Here is a 23,114-nt window from a genome sequence, read left to right as displayed (position 1 = left end):
CTTTCCACACCAAGGAAAGTCCCATCCGGACATGGGACGAAGTCTTCAATCTTGTATCTTCATAGTCTTGGAGTCCGGCTGATGATGATAGTTCAGCTATCCGGACACCCCCTAGTCCAGGACTCCCTCAATAACCCTCAGGAACAACAGGAAATTCATACTTAGGGGGAGAACCTTCATCATCACTATCTTCAATAATTTCATCTTCAATAATTTCATTCTCTCTAACCCTAGCAAGTTGTTCATCAAGAAATTCACCTAATGGCATAGTAGTATCAAGCATAGAAGTACTTTCATCATAAGTATCATGCATAGTAGAAGTGGCATCATCAATAACATGGGACATATCAGAATTCATAGCAGTAGCAGGTTTAGGTGTCGCAAGCTTACTCAAAATAGAAGGTGAATCTAGTGTAGAGCTAGATGGTAATTCCTTACCTCCCCTCGTAGTTGAGGGAAAAATCTTCGTTCTTTCGTCTTTCAAGTTCCACATAGTGAATAGCAGATATAAAACCCAAGTGACTCAAAGAACAGAGCTATGCTCCTCGGCAACGGCACCAAAAAATAGTCTTGATAACCCACAAGTATAGGTGATCGCAACAGTTTTAGAGGGTAGAGTATTCAACCCAAATTTATTGATTCGACACAAGGGGAGCTAAAGAATATTCTCAAGTATTAGCAGTTGAGTTGTAAATTCAACTACACCTGGATAACTTAGTATCTGCAGCAAAGTATTTAGTAGCAAAGTAGTATGGAAGTAACAGTAACAGTGATAAAAGTAACAGTAGCAGTTTTGTAGTGATTGTAATAGTAGCAACGGTAAAGTAAATAAGCAAAGCACAATATGTGACAAGCTTGTAGGCATTTGATCAGTGGTGGATAATTATGTCAGATGTGGTTCATCATGTAACAGTTATAACATAGGGTGACACGGAACTAGCTCCAGTTCATCAATGTAATGTAGGCATGTATTCTGAATATAGTCATATGTGCTTATGGAAAAGAACTTGCATGACATCTTTTGTCCTACCCTCCCGTGGCAGCGGGGTCCTAATGGAAACTAAGGGATATTAAGGCCTCCTTTTAATAGAGAAGCGGACCAAAGCATTAGCACTTAGTGAATACATGAACTCCTCAAACTACGGTCATCACCGAGAAGTATCCCGATTATTGTCACTTCGGGGTTGTCGGATCATAACAACATAATAGGTGACTATAGACTTGCAAGATAGGACCAAGAACTCACATATATTCATGAAAACATAATAGGTTCATGTCACACCCTAGCTAGTCATGCATTAGAGTGTTGCATCATGTTTACTCTTTCATCAGAAACTTGAAATGGGGATCTGTGAAACCCTCAGAATCATCTTGAAAATGACCCAAATGAAAATTTCTCCAAAATGATCCAAGAAAAATGCTCATGTTGCTCTCTGAAAATATTGGACAGAGATAAAAATCAAACCAATAATTTTAGTGGCTCATGGACATTTATTTTGGGCATTTTGAATTAATGCATAGGTATTTGCATTGGAATTATATTAATTATATATATTAATATATGCCCAAAAATTATGCCATTTGTAAAAGAGCTTTGGAATAATATATAAGGCTCCTGCAAAAATTGGCATAAGTTAAATAAATGATTTAATATATTAATTAAATCAAAACAAATGTCAGAAAATTTAAAAAAAACAGAAAGGAATACAGGAGGAGCTTACCTGGGCCCCTCCACTGTGCGGCCCAGCCAGCTGGCTGGCCCAGCCAGCAGCCGGCCCAGCCCACCTCCCTCCTCTGTCGTCTTCGTCCAGACAGAGGGAGGGGAGTGTGGCCGGCGCGCGCGCGCGCCACCGCGCCACGCCACCTGCTCGCCTGCTTGCCTGGCCTCCTCTCCTCGCCTCGATGGCCTGGACGACGCCACGCCTCTTCCTCTCTCTCTCTCACTCTCCCCCGGCTTCTCCCTCGCTCTCTCTCGCTCTCGGCCGAAGCACACCGTCGCCGCCGTTCGCCGTAGCCACTGACTCCGGCCACCCCTCGCTCCCCCGAGTAGCTCAGAAGCTCCGCCACAACTCCCTCTTCCTCCCCACCGCTCCACGAGTCCCCGGAAGCCCTGCATCGCCGCCACGTCGCCGTTCCCCTTTTCGGACTCCGACCACCGTCGCCGTCAAATTCGTCGTCTCCGGCGCGTCCCCGAGCCCGCTTCGACGCCCACTGCAACCGCGGTGAGCTACGCCACCGTTTCCCCCTCCTCTCCCCCTCGTCCCCTCACCGTAGCTGCATCCCCACCTCGGCCGAACCTCCGCCGTCGCCGAGCTCGCCGTCGACGCAGCTCCGGTGACCATTTGGTCACCCCGGCGAGTCCAACGCGTTCACAGAACCCAGTAGAGCATCCCTAGCGCCTCACTTTGCTCGACTTCGAGCTCTAGCACCGTTCCCGTGCACGACCGAACCCCGGCAGCCGCAACCGAGCTCGCCGCCGTCGACTCCGGCCACCCCGACCCCAACTGACTCCGCCAAGAGCCGCGGGTCGTCCTCAGCTTCACTCCGGTGGTCGCCACGGTCCATTTGGTGGCCGAAACAACCAAAACCACTATCGCCGCCGCACTGTTGGTCGCCGCCGGCCAGAACTCCGGCGAGCTGACGTGGCCTAGTTGATTAACCACTAATCCACCACCTACAGACGCTGACAGTGGGCCCCAGGGGTTAGTCAAAGCTAACCAGCCCGGGGTCAACGCGGGATTAGCCCCTGTGACACTGACGTGTGGACCCCACACGTCAGGTTTGACCCGAGCCAGCTCTGTTGACCTGCTGATGTCACTGTGACGTCAGGCTGACGCAGTAAATGATATTTCTGGATTTAATTTAAATCAGGAAATTCCAGAATATTATTTAAACTTCAAAAATTCATAACTTTTATTCTGTAACTCCAAATTGGACAAATTATATATGAAAAATGATCAGAAAAATCCAATCTATCCATCTGTACCATTTTCATGCATGATCAAACAAGTTAAGTTGATGTTTTAATCAGAACAAGAAAAGGCACTTAAAAGGCCATATTTGAATTTGAAATTTGAATCTTTGATTCAAATTTGTTCAAACCCTTCTGGTTTTAGTTGCATTAGCCCAACACACTCATATTGCCATGTTTCATGCATGCATCATATTGTTGCATATTGTTTGGTGATGTTTGTGTATCGATGTCCTTGCGACAGGATCTGTCCCCGAGGAGTACCGTGATTACCTTAACGAGGAATCGTATCCGTGCAACGAACCATCAGGCAAGCAACCAACCATTTGATCATATCGATACAATCCCATGTTCTCGCTCCTGCTCTCTTTTACTGCATTAAGACAACGCGATTCAAACTGCTGTGTGCTACGGTAGTTGAACCCATTTCCTCTGCATGACCTGTCATTGCCACAGTAACTAGATGAAACCCACTAGCATGTGTAGGAGTTGATTGAGCCATATGTATGTGTTGTTCCTACCTTGCTATGCCTGCTATGCTTAGAGTTGTGTCAGGTCTGGTTCATCTGGGTGATGGGCTAGAGTGAAATGATTATGTCGGTAATGAGAGTGGTGTAGTGAACACGATTTGGTAAAGGTATCGATGAGAGGCCATGTAGGAGTACATGGTGGGTTGTTTCATTGAAGCCGACCTTAAGCACTGAGATCTGTATGTGTGATTTAAGAATCAGCTACTACCATGCATTGGGCCCGAAACCAATGGACCCTCTCGACTTCTTATTCACCCCAGTTCTCCGTCCAGGAGTTGCAAGTAGTTTCTGGTGTTTGTAGCCTACTGGAGGCCGTGGACAGCGCTGACCGTAGGGGTGGGCTGTGATGCGGTAGGTACGTGGCACGGTGTACCGAATACCCGTTAGGTATCTCGGGAACCCTGTTCACATCGTTCGGGGCCGTATGGGAAACCTCGGCCGGACTCCCTGTGGATGGAACCTGAATAGGCGATAAACCTGGACTGGAGGCTTAGGTGATTAGGTAGGTCGTGGCCGACACCCACGTTGGGCTTCCGCTTGAAGGTTGCCGAGTACATGTCGTGTAAACGACGGTAAGTGGTGAGAGCGTGTATGAAGAAGTACACCCCTGCAGGGTTAACATGATCTATTCGAATAGCCGCGTCCGCGGTAAAGGACTACTTGGTTGCCTATACAGTTCATAGACAAGTAAATGGAAACTATTAAAAGCCTCAAGATAAGTGTGAGTGCCGAGGATGGCTCTTCCGTAGGAAGACGGAGGTGGATCCTCGGTAGTGTATTGAAGTGGTGAATAGTGGACTCGAGTGCGCAAAATATTTCAAATGGAGTATCGTAGGATAGTCTAGCCAAGAGTCAAAGCCGGCTTGCTGCAATAACTCCACCAACCCTTCTTGATACTATGCATGTATGTAGGATCTGATGTAAGTCTTGCTGAGTACCTTTGTACTCATGTTGCTATAATCTACATTTTTACAGAAGACGCTGCAACCCCTTCTGATGGGTTCTATGTAGACGTTGACATCAACGAGTAGGTTAAAGACCCAGGTGGTGACCCTGAGCTTGTGAAGGACCACATAGTATAGTCAGGCTTTCCAAGCCTCTTTTATTTTACTAGTTGTCTGTACTCAGACAAGTTACTTCCGCTGTTGGCTTGTATGATTGTATAACTTGTATGTTGGGTCGTGAGACCCGTACCTTTGTGTGTATGTTATGTATGGCTCACTAAGCCTTAAATAAAGTACTTGTGTCGTAGAGTCATGTTGTGATGCTTCGTTGTATTTGCACATATCGAGCATATTGTGTGTATGATTGAAATGCTTGATATGTGTGGGATCTGACCATCTAGTTGTTTATCTTTAGTAGCCTCTCTTACCGGGAAATGTCTCCTAGTGTTACCGCTGAGCCATGGTAGCTTGCTACTGCTCTGGAACACTTAGGCTGGCCGGCATGTGTCCTTCTTCGTTCCTGTGTCTGTCCCTTCGGGGAAATGTCACGCTTTGAGTACCGGAGTCCTGTTAGCCCGCTACAGCCCGGTTTACCGGAGTCCTGCTAGCCCAGTGCTACAGCCCGGACCCACTTGCTGATGACCGACACGTTCGAAGCTGGGTCATGGATGCCTGTCCCTGTAAGTCTGTGCCACTTTGGGTTTACAACTAGTCATGTCAGCCCGGGCTCTTTATCATATGGATGCTAGCGACACTATCATATACGTGAGCCAAAAGGCGCAAACGGTCCCGGGAAAAAGGTAAGACGACACCCGTGGGAATACCGTGCGTGAGGCCGCAAAGTGATATGAGGTGTTACCAGCTAGATCGATGTGACATCGAGTCGGGGTCCTGACAGTTCAGATCTGAAATCATGGCACTCGGGCCCTAGTGACAAGCATTAAGCATAGCAATGTCATAGAAACATCAATCTCAGAACATAGTGGATACTAGGATCAAACCCTAACAAAACTAACTTGACTACATGGTAAATCTCATCCAACCCATCACCGTCCAGCAAGCCTACGATGGAATTATTCACGCAAGGCGGTGAGCATCATGAAATTGGTGATGGAGGATGGTTGATGATGACGACGGCGATGAATCCCCCTCTTCGGAGCCCCGAACAGACTCCAGATCAGTCCCCCCCAGAGAGATTAGGGCTTGGCGGCGGCTCCGTATCGTAAAACGCGATGAAACTTTCTCTCTGATTTTTTCTCCGTGAAAGCAAATATATGGAGTTGGAGTTGAGGTCGGTGGACGTCCAGGGGGCCACGAGGCAGGGGGCGCGCCCAGGGGGTGGGGGCGCGCCCCCACCCTCGTGGACAGGGTGAGGGCCCCCTAACGCTATTTCTTTCGCCAGTATTTTTTATTAATTCTGAAAAGTTGCTCCGTGGATTTTCAGGTCATTCCGAGAACTTTTATTTCTGCACAAAAATAACACCATGGCAGTTCTGCTGAAAACAGCGTCAGTCCGGTTTAGTTCCATTCAAATCATGCAAGTTAGAGTCCAAAACAAGGGCAAAAGTGTTTGGAAAAGTAGATACAATGGATACGTATCAACAAGCCAAGTTCTATAATGAAAAAATCCCACTAGTATATGAAAGTGACAAAATATGAGACTCTCTATCATAAAGATCATGGTGCTACTTTGAAGCACAAGTGTTGAAAAGGATAGTAACAATGTCCCCCCGCCTTTTTTTCTTTTTGGGCCTTTCCTTTTTTTATTTGGCCTTTCTCCCCTTTTTATTTTTTATTTGGCCTTTCCCTTTTTTTATTTGGCCTTTCTTTTTTTAAGGGACAACGCTCTAATAATGATGATCATCACACTTCTATTTATTTACAACTCATGGATTACAACTCGATACTAGAACAAAATATGACTCTATATGAATGCCTCTGGCGGTGTACCGGGATATGCAATGAATCAAGAGTGACATGTATGAAAAATTATGAAGGCGTCTTTGCCACAAATACGATGCCAACTACATGATCATGCAAAAGCAATATGACAATGATGGAACATGTCATAATAAACGGAACGGTGGAAAGTTGCATGGCAATATATCTCGGAATGGCTATGGAAATGCCATAATAGGTAGGTATCATGGCTGTTTTGAGGAAGATATAAGGAGGTTTATGTGTGATACAGCGTATCATATCACGGGGTTTGGATGCACCGGCGAAGTTTGCACCAACTCTCAAGGTGAGAAAGGGCAATTCACGGTACCGTAGAGGCTAGCAATGATGGAAGGGTAAAAGTGCGTATAACCCATGGACTCACATTAGTCATAAAGAACTCATATACTTCTTGCAACAGTTTATTATCCCTCGAAGCAAAGTACTACTACGCATGCTCCTAGTGGAAGGGTTGGTAGGAGTTAACCATCGCGCGATCCTGACCTCCACTCATAAGGAAGGCAATCAAAAGAGCACCCCATGCAACAAATTTGTTACACAAATTTTACCATACGTGCATGCTACGAGACTTTCCAACTTCAACACAAGTATTTGTCAATTTCATAATTACCCAACTAGCATGACTCTAACATTACCACCTTAATATCTCAAAACAATTATCAAGCATCAAGTTGATCATAGCATTCAATTCACCTTCTATGATAGTTTTTATTATAACAAACTTGGATGCCCATCATTCTAGGGCCAATTTTATAACCATAGCAAATACCATGCTTGTTCTAAAAGACTCTCAAAATAATATAAGTGAAGCATGAGAGATCAATAATTTCTACAAAATAAAACCACCGCCGTGCTCTAAAAAGATATAAGTGAAGCACTACAGCAAAAATTGTCTATCTCAAAGGATATAAGTGAAGCACATAGCGTATTCTAATAAATTCCGAATCATGTGTGTCTCTCCCAAAAGGTGTGTATAGCAAGGATTATTGTGGTAAACTAAAAAGCAAAGACTCATATCATACAAGATGCTCCAAGCAAAACACATATCATGTGGCGAATAAAAATATAGCTCCAAGTAAAGTTACCGATAGACGAAGACGAAAGAGGGGATGCCTTCCGGGGCATCCCCAAGCTTAGGATCTTGCCACTCCTTATTCCATAGTCCATCAAATCTTTACCCAAAACTTGAAAACTTCACAACACAAAACTCAACAGGAAATCTCATGAGCTCCGTTAGTGCAAGAAAGAAAAACCACCACTTAAGGTGTTGTAATGAACTCATTATTTATTTATATTGGTGTTAAACCTACTGTAATCCAACTTCTCTATGGTTCATACCCCTCAATACTAGCCATAGATTCATCAAAATAAGCAAACAACACACGAAAAACAGGATATGTCAAAAACAGAACAGTCTGTAGCAATCTGTAACTTTCGAATACTTATGGAACTCTAAAAATACTACCAAAATAGGAAGTCCTGGAAAATTTATCTATTGATCTACTTCAAAAATAATCAACTAAAAATCATGTTTGTGCGATTTATTAAAATTATTCTCGTGCGCGCAAAAGTTTCTGTTTTTCAGCAAGATCAAATTAACTATCACCGTAGGTTATCCTATAGGTTCTACTTGGCACAAACACTAATCAAAACATAAAAACACATCTAAACAGAATCAAGATGAATTATTTATTACTAAATATAAGCAAAAAATCAAGGAACAAAAATAAAATTGGGTTGCCTACCAGCAAGCGCTATCGTTTAACGCCCCTAGCTAGGCATAAAAGCGAGAATAGATCTAAGTATTGCCATCTTTGGTATTCAATTCATAAGTGCTCGCATAATAGATTCATAAGGTAATTTGATTTTCTTTCTAGGAAAGTGTTCCATGCTTTTCCTTAATGGAAATTGGAATCTAACATTCCCTTCCTTCGTATCAATAATTCCACTAATCGTTCTAAGGAAAGGTCTACCAAGAATAATAGGACATGAAAAATTGCAATCTATATCAAGAACGATAAAATCTACGGGCACATAATTCCTATTTGCAACAATAAGAACATCATTAGTCCTTCCCATAGGTTTCTTAATAGTGGAATCCGCAAGGTGCAAGTTTAAAGAGCAATCATCAAATTCACGGAAACCTAACATATCACATAAAGTTTTTGGAATCGTGGAAACACTAGCACCCAAATCACACAAGGCATAGCATTCATGATCTTTAATTTTAATTTTAATAGTAGGTTCCCACTCATCATAAAGTTTTCTAGGGATAGAAACTTCCAATTCAAGTTTTTCTTCATAAGATTGCATCAAAGCATCAACAAAATGTTTGGTAAAAGCTTTATTTTGACTATAAGCATGAGGAGAATTCAACACGGATTGCAACAAGGAAATACAATCTATTAAATAACAATAATCATAATTAAATTCCTTGAAATCCAAAATAGTGGGTTCATTGCTATGTAAAGTTTTGACCTCTCGAGTACCACTTTTATCAAATTTAGCATCAAGATCTAAAAATTCTGAATCATTGGGACGCCTTTTAACTAAAGTTGACTCATCTCCAGTCCCATCATTATCAAGATTCATATTGCAAAACAAAGATTTAATAGGGGACACATCAATTACTTTTAGATCTTCATCATTATTTGCATGGAGACTAGAAGAACACGCTTTTACAAAGCAATCCTTTTAGCACGCATCCTAGTGGTTCTTTCTTTCCACTCATAAATGGAAATTCTCATGGCTTTGAGAGACTCATTGATATCATGCTTAGGTGGAATAGATCTAAGTTTCAAAGAATCAACATCACGAGAAATTCTATCCACGTTCCTAGCCAATTCATCAACTTTAAGCAATTTTTCTTCAAGCAAAGCATTGAAATTCTTTTGAGAGATCATAAATTCCTTAACACTATTCTCAAAATCAGAGGGCATCTTATTAAAATTTCCATAAGAGTTGTTGTAGGTATTACCATAATTATTAGAGGAATTACTAGGGAACGGCCTAGGATTAAAGTTTCCTCTATACGCGTTGTTACCAAAATTATTCCTACCAACAAAATTCACATCCATGGATTCATTATTATTCTCAATCAAAGTAGAAAAAGGCATATCATTGGGATCAATAGGAGCACTCTTATTAGCAAACAATTTCATAAGTTCATCCATCTTTCCACTCAAAACATTAATATCTTCTATCGCATGAACTTTTTTACTAGTAGATCTTTCGGTGTGCCATTGAGAATAATTAACCATAATATTATATAGGAGTTTAGTAGCTTCTCCTAAAGTGATTTCCATAAAAGTGCCTCCCACGGCCGAATCTAAAAGATTTCTAGAAGCAAAATTCAATCCGGCATAAAAATTTTGTATGATCATCCATAAATTTAAACCATGTGTAGGGCAATTGCGAATCATTGATTTCATCCTCTCCCAAGATTGTGCAACATGTTCATGATCAAGTTTCTTAAAATTCATAAAATCGTTTCTAAGAGAGATGATCTTAGCGGGAGGAAAATACTTAGAGATAAAAGCATCTTTGCACTTATTCCACGAATCGATACTATTTTTAGGCAAAGACGAAAACCAAGTTTTAGCATGTTCTCTAAGTGAAAACGGAAATAACTTCAATTTAAAAATATCATTATCCATATATTTCTTATTTTGCATATCACACAAATCAACAAAGTTGTTTAGATGAGTAGCGGCATCTTCACTAGGAAGGCCGGAGAATTGATCTTTCATAACAAGATTCAACAAAGCAGCATTGATTTCACAAGATTCACCATTGTTAAGAGGAGCAATCGGAGTGCTAAGGAAATCATCATTGTTGGTATTGGAAAAGTCACACAATTTAGTATTATCTTGAGCCATTGTGACAAGCAATCCAACACACAAGCACACAAGAGGCAAGCGAAAAAGAGGCGAATGGAAAAGACAGGGCGAATAAAACAGCAAGGGTGAAGTGGGGGAGAGGAAAATGAGAGGCAAATGGAAAATAATTTAATGCGAGGGAGATGAGTTTGTTATGGGTACTTGGTATCTCTTGACTTCAGCGAAGACCTCCCCGGCAACAGCGGCCAGAAATCCTTCTTGCTACCTCTTGAGCACTCCGTTGGCTTTCCCTTGAAGAGGAAAGGGTGATGCAGCAAAGTAGCGTAAGTATTTCCCTCAGTTTTGAGAACCAAGGTATCAAGCCAGTAGGAGGCTCCACACGAGTCCCTCGTACCTACACAAACAAACAAGAACGTTGCAACCAACGCGATAAAGGGGTTGTCAATCCCTTCACGGCCACTTGCGAAAGTGAGATCTGGTAGAGATAGTAAGATAAGATAAATATTTTTGGTATTTTTATGATATAGATTGAAAAGTAAAGATTGCAAAATAAAGTAGATCGGAAACTTATATGATGGAAAATATACCCTGGGGCCATAGGTTTCACTACTGGCTTCTCTCAAGATAGCATAAGTATTACGGTGGGTGAACAAATTACTATCGAGCAATTGATAGAAAAGTGCATAGTTATGAGATTATCTAGCCATGATCATGTATATATGCATCACGTCCGCGACAAGTAGACCGACTCCTGCCTGCATCTACTACTATTACTCCACACATCGACCGCTATCCAGCATGCATCTAGAGTATTAAGTTCATAAGAACAGAGTAACGCATTAAGCAAGATGACATGATGTAGAGGGATAAACTCAAGCAATATGATATAAACCCCATCTTTTTATCCTCGATGGCAACAATACAATACGTGCCTTGCTGCCCCTGCTGTCGCTAGGAAAGGACATCGCAAGATTGAACCCAAAGCTAAGCACTTCTCCCATTGCAAGAAAGATCAATCTAGTAGGCCAAACCAAACTGATAATTCGAAGAGACTTGCAAAGATAACCAATCACACATAAAAGAATTCAGAGGAGATTCAAATATTTCTCATAGATAAACTTGATCATAAACCCACAATTCATCGGATCTCGACAAACATACCGTAAAAAGAGTTGCATCGAATAGATCTCCAAGAAGATCGAGGAGAACTTTGTATTGAGATTCAACTAATAACTATGGACCCGAAGGTCTGTGGTAAACTACTCACAACTCATCGGAGAGGCCTTGGTGATGATGAAGAAGCCCTCCGTGATTGATTCCCCCTCTGGTGGAGCACCGGAAAAGGCCCCAAGATGGGATCTCACGGGTACAGAAGGTTGCGGCGGTGGAAATAGGGTTTCGTGGTGCTCCTGGATGTTTTCGGGGTACATAGATATATATATATAGGAGGAATAATTAGGTCGGTGGAGCCACGAGGGCGCACGATGGTGGGGGGCGCGCCCACCCCCCTAGGGCGTGCCCTCCTGCATCGTGGCCGCCTCGGCTGCTTCTTGACGTCCACTCCAAGTCTCCTGGATTGTGTTTGTTTGAAAAAGATCGCTCCTGAAGGTTTCATTCTGTTTGGACTCCGTTTGATATTCCTTTTCTTCGAAACACTGAAATAGGCAAAAAAACAACAATTTGGGCTGGGCCTCCAGTTAGTAGGTTAGTCCGAAAAATGATATAAAAGTGTAAAGTAAAGCCCATAAACATCCAAAACGGGTAGTATAATAACATGGAACAATCAAAAATTATAGACACGTTGGAGACGTATCACCTGGTTTCCGGACATAATGAGTCTTTCTTACATTCCAACAGGGTATCCGGGAACACTCCACCTTCTTGGTTTGGAGGTTGAAGCCGAAGGCCTGTGATGACAAATTTTGACATGTTCGGTTGGAGATAAGTTCGATGATAAAGTACATTGATACATTGAATCAAACGCCTACTCTTTATCTATGCCATCTATAAGACTGTCTAAACTACAATCTTCTTTCGAATATTTCGTAGCTATCATAACTTGGTCATATACCAAGTTCACGGGAATCTCTTTTCCGTCCGGTCCCTAAGGTCCAACTCGGGCCATATGATTCGAAACGAGTCCGGTGTAGCGCGTTTTCACCATCGCCCACGCCTCTCATGCACCTTCCTGGCATGCGGACGCCTTCCATAGCTCAAAACGGCGCCGGGCACCGTTGAACAGGTTCGCCAACCCCTCCATACTTTCTGCAGGGGCATCGGATGGCCATAGGGCCTTAGCCATACTTCTCATAGCTTTCCGGGTCCGCTCATGCACTACAGACAGTTCCTTAAGCACGTCGCCTCGAAATCCAGATACTTCCTCTTCAGGCCCACCAGTTAACAGACCTGCAACAACAGAGTTGTGATAATCCGAATTATGGGATACTATGAGTCCCTTGGATAGTTCAAAAGGCCATACCAAATATGTCGCTTTTCAACTTCTTATTCTCTTTTTGAGTGATCGATAACTAAGCCTTTAAGGTCTTTATCTCCTCGGCTTGTTTATCCTTTTGCTCCTCAAGTTTTTTTCTTTTGATCAGTGGTCATTATGGCCTTTTTCATCTCTGCAAGCTCTGTGGTGGCGGCGTTCAGCTTTGTCTGGTTTGTTTTCAGCTCCTGGGACAGGGCGTTGTTCTTCTCCCTGAGAACATGCAGGTCATAACGGTCCTTAAATCGGTTGGCCTAACCGCTTCAAGTCTCGGGGGCTACTAGCATATATCTATTAAATTTGCACAAACTATTACCTGCATATCCTTTGAAAATAGTTGAGTAACTCTAGCAATTCTGCCCCGGGTGGCTCGGATATATGCATCCACAGAGCTGAGGGTGGTAAATTCCTGTTCAATAAAAACTGGAGCGTGCATGACCTCTTTTAGTCGACGATGATTCATCATGCTCTCCACCTCGGAATTCATGACGGATACGTCATCCGAATCCTCATGAGGGGCCAGATCTGACACTGTATCAGCTCTCGTCCTGGTTGATTAGCTGATACTCGGCTAGCAGGGCGTTTACCCGCAGTTTGCCATGTGCTCCTCCTGAAATAAGGTGGAGGAGAATTTAACAATCTGATCTCATGCTTAGGCACATATCAAAGGACATACCTCTTTGAAGGAGGGGGCTCGACAGCCCTCCTAGTTTCCTTTCGTTTTGAACGATCGCCCTACTTAGAGGCTGCTCTCAATGGAGTGTGGTTGGCTGAGTGCCGATCCTATGAAACACAGCTTAGTGTGATGGATAAGGTGAAAGTAGGGGCTTCTTTTTGAGGAAGCTTTCTAAGTACTTACAATGGAGAAAGGGTAAAGTCGGGGGTAGTCGGCCATAATAGCCACTTCCGAGCCATCAAGGCTCGCTTGATAAAATACTCCATCATGAAACTCTATGTATATATCCGGATCCTCGCAGAAGTCGGGGTCTACGTTGCGAGCATAATCCTATAGCTGTTGGGAGGGGCAATGAATGTTCTCGACCACCTTCCTCCATGACTGTTTTAAGAAAACAAGAAAATTTTGATTAACATGCCTCGATAATGAGGTAAAACAGTGCTGATAATCAAAAACTTACTCATTCAATGGGGTTGTACATGGGAAAACCTTCCCGGCAATTTAAACGCAGGAAATCCTCTCTCCCCCCCTTATAAATATCGGCCAGGATTATGGCCAGTTCAATGGGGTATCCAGGCCCTTGCGTCTGTAACGAGATGCATCATCCTCTCCGTTGTAACACCATAAAGGGGTCACTCTGGACTGAAGGGGTTGAATACATCGCTTTATCGCGATGGCCATGACTTCGATTATCGAGATCTTGGAGTGAGCAAGTAATCTGACCTTGCTAACTAACCTCTTCACTTACGTGTTGTCTTCTGATGTCTACTACACAACCTTCTTCTTGTAGACGTTGTTGGGCCTCCAAGTGCAGAGGTTTGTAGGACAGTAGCAAATTTCCCTCAAGTGGATGACCTAAGGTTTATCAATTCGTGGGAGGCGTAGGATGAAGATGGTCTCTCTCAAGCAACCCTGCAACCAAATAACAAAGAGTCTCTTGTGTCCCCAACACACCCAATACAATCGTAAATTGTATAGGTGCACTAGTTTGGCGAAGAGATGGTGATACAAGTGCAATATGGATGGTAGATATGAGTATTTGTAATCTGAAAATATAAAAACAGCAAGGTAACAAGTGGTAAAAGTGAGCACAAACGGTATTGCAATGCGTTGAAACAAGGCCTAGGGTTCATACTTTCACTAGTGCAAGTTCTCTCAACAATAATAACATAACTGGATCATATAACTATCCCACAACATGCAACAAAGAGTCACTCCAAAGTCACTAATAGCGGAGAACAAACGAAGAGATTATTGTAGGGTACGAAACCACCTCAAAGTTATTCTTTCTAATCGATCTATTCAAGAGTCCATAGTAAAATAACACGAAGCTATTCTTTCTGTTCGATCTATCATAGAGTTCGTACTAGAATAACACCTTAAGACACAAATCAACCAAAACCCTAATGTCACCTAGATACTCCAATGTCACCTCAAGTATCCGTGGGCATGATTATACGATATGCGTCACACAATCTCAGATTCATCTATTCAACCAACACAAAGTACTTCAAAGAGTGCCCCAAAGTATCTACCGGAGAGTCAAGACGAAAACGTGTGCCAACCCCTATGCATAAGTTCATTCAACCCGCAAGTTGATCAGCAAAACATACATCAAGTAAATCACGTGAATATCCCATTGTCACCACAGATAAGTACGGCAAGATATATATCAAGTGTTCTCAAATCCTTAAAGACTCAAGCTTCCCTGACGTCTACTCCAAGTCTCCTGGATTGCTTCCGTTCCAAAAATAACTCTCCCGAAGGTTTCATTCCGTTTGGACTCTGATGTTCCTTTTCTTCGAAACACTGAAATAGGTAAGAAAACAACAATTTGGGCTGGGCCTCCGGTTAATAGGTTAGTCCCAAAAATAATATAAAAGTGTATAATAAAGCCCATAAACATCCAAAACGGGTAATATAATAGCATGGAACAATGAAAAATTATAGATATGTTGGAGACGTATCAAGCATCCCCAAGCTTAATTCCTGCTCGTCCTCGAGTAGGTAAATGATAAAAACAGAATTTTTGATGTGGAATGCTACCTAGCATATTTCTCAATGTAATTTTCTTTATTGTGGCATGAATGTTCAGATTCAAATGATTCAAGATAAAAGTTCATATTAACATAAAAATAGTAATACTTCAAGCATACTAACAAGTAATCATGTCTTCTCAAAATAACATGGCTAAAGAAAGCTATCCCTACAAAATCATATAGTCTGGCTATGTTTTATCTTCATCACATGAAATATTTAAATCATGCACAACCCCGATGACAAGCCAAGCAATTGTTTCATACTTTGATGTTCTCAAACTTTTTCAACTTTCGCGCAATACATGAGCGTGAGCCATGGACATAGCACTATATGTGGAATAGAATGGTGGTTGTGCAGAAGACAAAAAAGAGAAGATAGTCTCACATTAAGTAGGCGTATCAACGGGCTATGGAGATGCCCATTAATAGATATCAATGTGAGTGAGTAGGGATTGCCATGCAATAGATGCACTAGAGCTATAAGTGCATGAAAGCTCAACAAAAGAAACTAAGTGGGTGTGCATCCAACTTGCTTGATCACGAAGACCTAGGGTATTTTGAGGAAGCCCATCATTGGAATATACAAGCCAAGTTCTATAATGAAAAATTCCCACTAGTATATGAAAGTGACAACATAGGAGACTCTCTATCATGAAGATCATGGTGCTACTTTGAAGCACAAGTGTGGAAAAGGATAGTAACATTGTCCCTTCTCTCTTTTTCTCTCATATTTTTGGTGGGCTTCTTTGGCCTCCCCACTTTTTTAATAAAGTCCGGAATCTCATCCCGACTTGTGGGGGAATCATAGTCTCCATCATCCTTTCCTCACTTGGGACAATGCTCTAATAATGAAGATCATCACACTTTTATTTACTTACAACTCAAGAATTACAACTCAATACTTAGAACAAAATATGACTCTATGTGGATGCCTCCGGCGGTGTACCGGGATATGCAATGAATCAAGAGTGACATGTATGAAAGAATTATCAAGGTGGCTTTGCCACAAATACGATGTCAACTACATGATCATGCAAAAGTAATATGACAATGATGGAGCGTGTCATAATAAACGGAACGGTGGAAAGTTGCATGGCAATATATCTCGGAATGGCTATGGAAATGCCATAATAGGTAGGTATGGTGGCAGTTTTGAGGAAGGTATATGGTGGGTTTATGGTACCGGCGAATGTTGCGCGGCACAAGAGAGGCTAGCAATGGTGGAAGGGTGAGAGTGCGTATAATCCATGGACTCAACATTAGTCATAAAGAACTCATATACTTATTGCAAAAATCTACAAGTTATTGAAACAAAGTACTATGCGCATGCTCCTAGGGGGATAGATCGGTAGGAAAATACTATCGCTTGTCCCCGACCGCCACTCATAAGGAAGACAATCAATAAATAAATCATGCTCCAACTTCATCACATAACGGTTCACCATACGTGCATGCTACGGGAATCAAAAACTTCAACACAAGTATTCCTCAAATTCACAACTACTCAACTAGCATGACTCTAATATCACCATCCTCATATCTCAAAACAAATATCAAGTATCAAACTTCTCATAGTATTCAATGCACTCTCTATGATAGTTTTTATTATACCCAACTTGGATGCCCATCATATTAGGACCAATTTTATAACCAAAGCAAATACCATGCTGTTTTAAAAGACTCTCAAAATAATATAAGTGAAGCATGAGAGATTAATAATTTCTACAAAATAAAACCACCGCCGTGCTCTAAAAAGATATAAGTGAAGCACTAGAGCAAAATTGTCTAGCTCAAAAGATATAAGTGAAGCACATAGAGTATTCTAATAAATTCCGAATCGTGTGTGTCTCTCCCAAAATGTGTGTGCAGAAAGAATGATTGTGGTAACTAAAAATCAAAGACTCATATCATACAATACGCTCCAAGCAAAACACCTATCAAGTGGTGAATAAAAATATAGCTCCAAGTAAAGTTACCGATAGATGAAGACGAAAGAGGGGATGCCATCCGGGGCATCCCCAAGCTTAGGCTCTTGGTTGCCTTGGGGTGCCTTGGGAATCTCCAAGCTTAGGCTCTTTCCACTCCTCATTCCATAGTCCATCGAATCTTTACCCAAAACTTGAAAACTTTACAACAGAAAACTCGTAAGCTCCGTTAGTATAAGAAAATAAATCACCACTTATGTACTGTTGTGAACTCATTCTAAATTCATATTGGTGTAATATCTAATGTATTCCAACTTCTCTATGGTTCATACCCTCTGATACTACTCATAGATTCATCAAAATAAGCAAACAACACAAAGAAAACAGATTCTGTCAAAAACAGAACAGTCTGTTGTAATCTGTATCATTCGAATACTTATATAACTCCAAAAATTCCGACATAAATTGGGGGACCTGAGGAATTTGTCTATTAATCATCTGCAAAAATAATCAACCTAAAAGCACTCTCCAGTAAAAAATGGCAGCTATTCTCGTGAGCGCAAAAGTTTCTGTTTTTTACAGCAAGATCGCATAGACTTCGCCCAAGTCTTCCCAAAGGTCCTACTTGGCACAAACACTAATTAAAACATAAACTACATCTAAACAGAGGCTATATGAATTATTTATTACTAAAAAGTAGCAAAAAGCAAAGAACAAAAGTAAAATTGGGTTGCCTCCCAACAAGCGCTATCGTTTAACGCCCCTAGCTAGGCTTGATGATTTCAATGATGCTCATATAAAAGATAAGAATTGAAACATAAAGAGAGCATCATGAAGAATATGACTACAAATTTAAGTCTAACCCACTTCCTATGCATAGGGATTTTGTGAGCAAACAACTTATTGGAACAATAATCAACTAGCATAGGAAGGCAAAACAGGCATAACTTTAAAACTTCAAGCACATAGAGAGGAAACTTGATAGCATTGCAACTCCTACAAGCATATATTCCTTCCTCATAATAATTTTCAGTAGTATCATGAATGAATTCAACAATATAACCAGCACATAAAGCATTATTTTCATGATCTACTTGCATAGAAATTTTACTACTCTCCACATAAGCAAAATTCTTCTTATTCGGAATAGTGTGAGTATCATAAGAGACTTGAATACTATAAATTGTTTCCATATTAAAAGAGTAATGTTCAGAAAAAGGGTAATCATAATCATGACAAGTTTTATAAATATAATCATCACTAATTTTTATAGCATAAGTTTCATCACAATAATCATCATCAGTAGCAACTTTGTTCTCATCAAAATCAATGAAACCTCTTCCAAAATAGTGGATTCATCACTAAATAAAGTCATGACCTCTCCAAATCCACTTTCATAAATATTATAAGATTCAGCACCCTCCAAAATAATGGGATCATTACTTCCTAAAGTTGACACTCTTCCAAACCCACTTTCATCAATATAACCATCATAAATAGGAGGCGTGCTATCATCATAATAAATTTGTTCATCGAAACTTGGGAGGCTAAAAATATCATCTTCATTAAACATAGCATCCCCAAGCTTGGGGAAAACATTAATTGTAGCAAATATATTCTCAAACATGTCATTCTCGTCAAACATAGCATCCCCAAGCTTGGGCCTTTTCCTATCATAAGAATAATCACTCTCATCATTAATAGTATGAATAGCACCAATAGTATAGCAATTATCATCATCACAATGAGTAATAGGAGCAACATCATTTGGGAGGGATACTTTTCTACCTTTGCTTCTCCGTCTTTTCTTTTTCTTCTTCACATCATGTGTGGGTTTAACCCTCTTTTTCGAGCACCTTATTAATGAGATTGGTTGAATAGGAAGCTCCTCCTCGTTACCTGATTCATCATAAGAAATAATAGGAGGATATTGGGAAGTCTCTTTCCTTTCATTAGTATTATCTTCATCTTCTATTTGTTTTCTTTTCTTTATGTAATTGGCAATATAAGGATTTTCAATGCAATTCACCGCACAATACATAAAAATTTCATCTAGATCAAAATCAAGGACAAATTCTGGAAGATCCTTAGTTATATATTTCATTTCTTCATAACCCACAAGCAAACTAAGTTCATTATGATGTGCAAGGGAAATCAAGTCATCACAATATTTGGATACGATACGATCATGAAACACTTGCATTGGGGATTTAAATGATCACGTTCATTGCAAAGTTCACAAGGATGGCAAAGAAATTTTAAATTTTTAGCACAAACATCTAGCCTTTCTTGCAACCATTTAGTTTCTAAATACTTATGCCTCTTGCAAAATCTATCTTCCCTATTTGATGTGTACTTGCAAACTCTATGCACTCCACAAAAATTGACATGCTTATAAGAGACATTTTCATCATGACTAGTGCAATCATCATTAGTACTATGGATATTCAAAGAGTTCATACTAACAACATTGCAATCATGCTCATCATTCAAAAATTTAGTGCCAAACATTTTATAGACTTCTTCTTCTAGCACTTGAGCACAATTTTCATTTCCATCATTCTCACGAAATATATTAAAAAGATGAAGCGTATGAGGCAAACTCAATTCCATTTTTTGTGTATTTTTATTTTATAAACTAAACTAGTGATAAAACAAGAAACTAAAAGATTCAATTGCAAGATCTAAAGATATACCTTCAAGCACTCACCTCCCCGACAACGGCGCCAGAAAAGAGCTTGATGTCTACTACACAACCTTCTTCTTGTAGACATTGTTGGACCTCCAAGTGTAGAGGTTTGTAGGACAGTAGCAAATTTCCCTCAAGTGGATGACCTAAGGTTTATCAATCCTTGGGAGGCGTAGGATGAAGATGGTCTCTCTCAAGCAACTCTGCAACCAAATAACAAAGAATCTCTTGTGTCCCCAACACATCCAATACAATGGTGAATTGTATACATGCACTAGTTCGGCGAAGAGATGGTGATACAAGTGCAATATGGATGGTAGATAAAGGTTTTTGTAATCTAGTAGGCCAAACCAAACTGATAATTCGAGGAGACATGCAAATATAACCAATCACACATAAAAGGATTCAGAGGAGATTCAAATATTTCTCATAGATAAACTTGATCATAAACCCACAATTCATCGGATCTCGACAAACACACCGCAAAAAGAGTTACATCGAATAGATCTCCAAGAAGACCGAGGAGAACTTTGTATTGAGATTCAAAGAGAGAGAAGAAGCCATCTAGCTAATAACTATGGACCCGAAGGTCTATGGTAAACTACTCACAACTCATCGGAGAGGCCTTGGCAATGATTTAGAAGCCCTCCGTGATTGATTCCCCCTTCGGCGGAGCGCCGCAAAAGGCCCCAAGATGGGATCTCACGGGTACAGAAGGTTGCGACGGTGGAAATAGGGTTTCGTGGTGCTCCTGGATGTTTTCGGGGTATATATATATATATATATATATATATATGAGGAAGAAGTAGGTCGGTGGAGCCACGAGGGGCCCACAAGGGTGGGGGCGCGCCCTCCTGCCTCGTGGCCACCTCGGCTGCTTCTTAACGTCCACTCCAAGTCTCCTGGTTTCCGTTTGTTCCAAAAAGATCGCTCCCGAAGGTTTCATCCCGTTTGGACTCCATTTGATATTCCTTTTCTTCGAAACATTGAAATAGGCAAAAAAACAGCAATTCGGGCTGGGCCTCCAGTTAGTAGGTTAGTCCCAAAAATGATATAAAAGTGTAAAGTAAAGCCCATAAACATCCAAAACAGGTAATATAATAGCATGGAACAATAAAAAATTATAGATACGTTGGAGACGTATCATCTTCTTCCTTGGGACTTCGGGGGCGCCAATTGAGGCGTTTCTTCAAAGGAGCACTGGAGAATTCGGGGAGGCCGCGCCGAACTGGGTCCGGAAGGGGAACACCTTCAATATAAAACCATTCCAAAGATCACTCCTGGGATACCTCCTTGGGAGTTCCGACAAGGTAACCTGATCCGGTTATGTGCCATACTTCGGTGCCGCCCACTTCAAATATGGAACCCCCTCGATGACGAGGGACGAGGCAAAATAACTTTCTCCATAGTTCAAAATGAGCCTCGCAGCCTAAAAACAGTTCGCAGAGAGCGACAAAACCCGAGATGTGCAGGATAGAACCTGGTGTGAGGTTGTGCAGCTGGATCTCGTAGAATTCCAATAGGCCTCTGAGAAAGGGGTGGATCGGGAATCCTAAGCCTCGCAGAAGAAATGAGACAAAGCACACCCTCTCCTCCTTGTTTGGGTTGGGGAAGGCTAATCCCGCTCGCACAGAGACTAGATTTGTGAGAGGGAGATATCCCTGCATCTGAAGTCAACTCAACTGAAGGTGAGACACTGAGCAGCTTCGCCAATCACCCTCTTGAGGGCCATGAGGGCGCGAAGAAGAACTAGGAGCATTGGCCATGTTTTGAAGTTTTCTGTGTCTGGATCTGATGTGGATGGCATTTGGGGATCTAACCTCTTTATATAGACGCCACCCTGTGTGGTCAGGGGCTTATTTGTAAAAAAATATTTTGAACCGTTCGCATTCACCCGATGCATGGAAATCGAGGCGACAACAGGGAAGAATCATAAAGGCAGAACGTGAAGGTCAGAGCCGGACTGTTATCCGTCCGAGGTATGATGAAGAACCTACCTTGTGAAGGCATGAGCCTGATACTACATCGTCATTGAACGCAAGTTCGGGGGCTACTGAGGGAGTGCTGGATTAGGGGGTCCTCGGGTGTCCGGACTATTTGATATGGGCCGGACTGATGGGCCATGAAGATAAAAGCAGAAGACTTTCCCCCCGTGTTCGGGTAGGACTCCTATATGCGTGGATGGCAAGTTAGATGTCTGGATATGTTATTTCCTTCCCCCGCAAACCGACTCTGTACAACCCTAGGCCCCTCCGGTGTGTATATAAACCGGAGGGCTTAGTCCGTAGAGGCTATCAGAATATTCAGAGGCTAGACAACTAGGGTTTAGCCATTACGATCTCGAGATAGATCAACTCTTGTAACCCCTATACTCATTTAATACGATCAAGCAGGACGTAGGGTTTTACCTCCTTTAAGAGGGCCCAAACCTGGGTAAACATTGTCTCCCCATCGTCCCTTGTTACCATTGATCCTCAGATGCACAGTTCGGGACCCCCTACCCGAGATCTGCTGGTTTTGACACCGACAAAGATGGTCGATGCTTTTGCACTGCCCACTTATCAGAGGTGGCCAGCGCTCGGCGGAAACGGCGTTCATTTCTGTATAGTCGGTCTTTGTGAGCCAGCCATAGGAAAATCTGACATTTGTTTGGTGCAAAGTTCTTCCAGATCGCCGTAGGAAATTGATCCTTCGGACTGGAAGCCCAGATTGCCTTGTATGCCCTTTTGGTGCTAAGGGGTTTGCCCGAGAGCCTGCTTATTCTAGAGTCAGGTACCTGCAAATTCAAATTTACCGAGAGCATAATAATACGCAAGTTTGCCAGTCTGCATTCCGCGGCATGGGATAATCTAGGAGTAAGGTCAAGATTTAAAATGGAGGAAGAAAGAACTCTAGCAACCGAGGCTAATTGCCTAGTGGAGTGGGTGTATAGGGCAGGGAATTGAAGAGCCAATGTAGTTGTGTTGTTAGGAAGCCAGAGATTGTACCAGAAGGCGGTGGTTGCACCGTTACCAATAGCAACAGAGGTGATAGAGCAAAAAAGGCCTAGACCTT

The sequence above is a fragment of the Triticum aestivum genome, chromosome 1B (assembly GCF_018294505.1).
Source record: "Triticum aestivum cultivar Chinese Spring chromosome 1B, IWGSC CS RefSeq v2.1, whole genome shotgun sequence".
In the NCBI taxonomy this organism is placed as follows: Eukaryota; Viridiplantae; Streptophyta; class Magnoliopsida; order Poales; family Poaceae; genus Triticum; species Triticum aestivum.
This window is presented reverse-complemented; position numbering follows the sequence as displayed.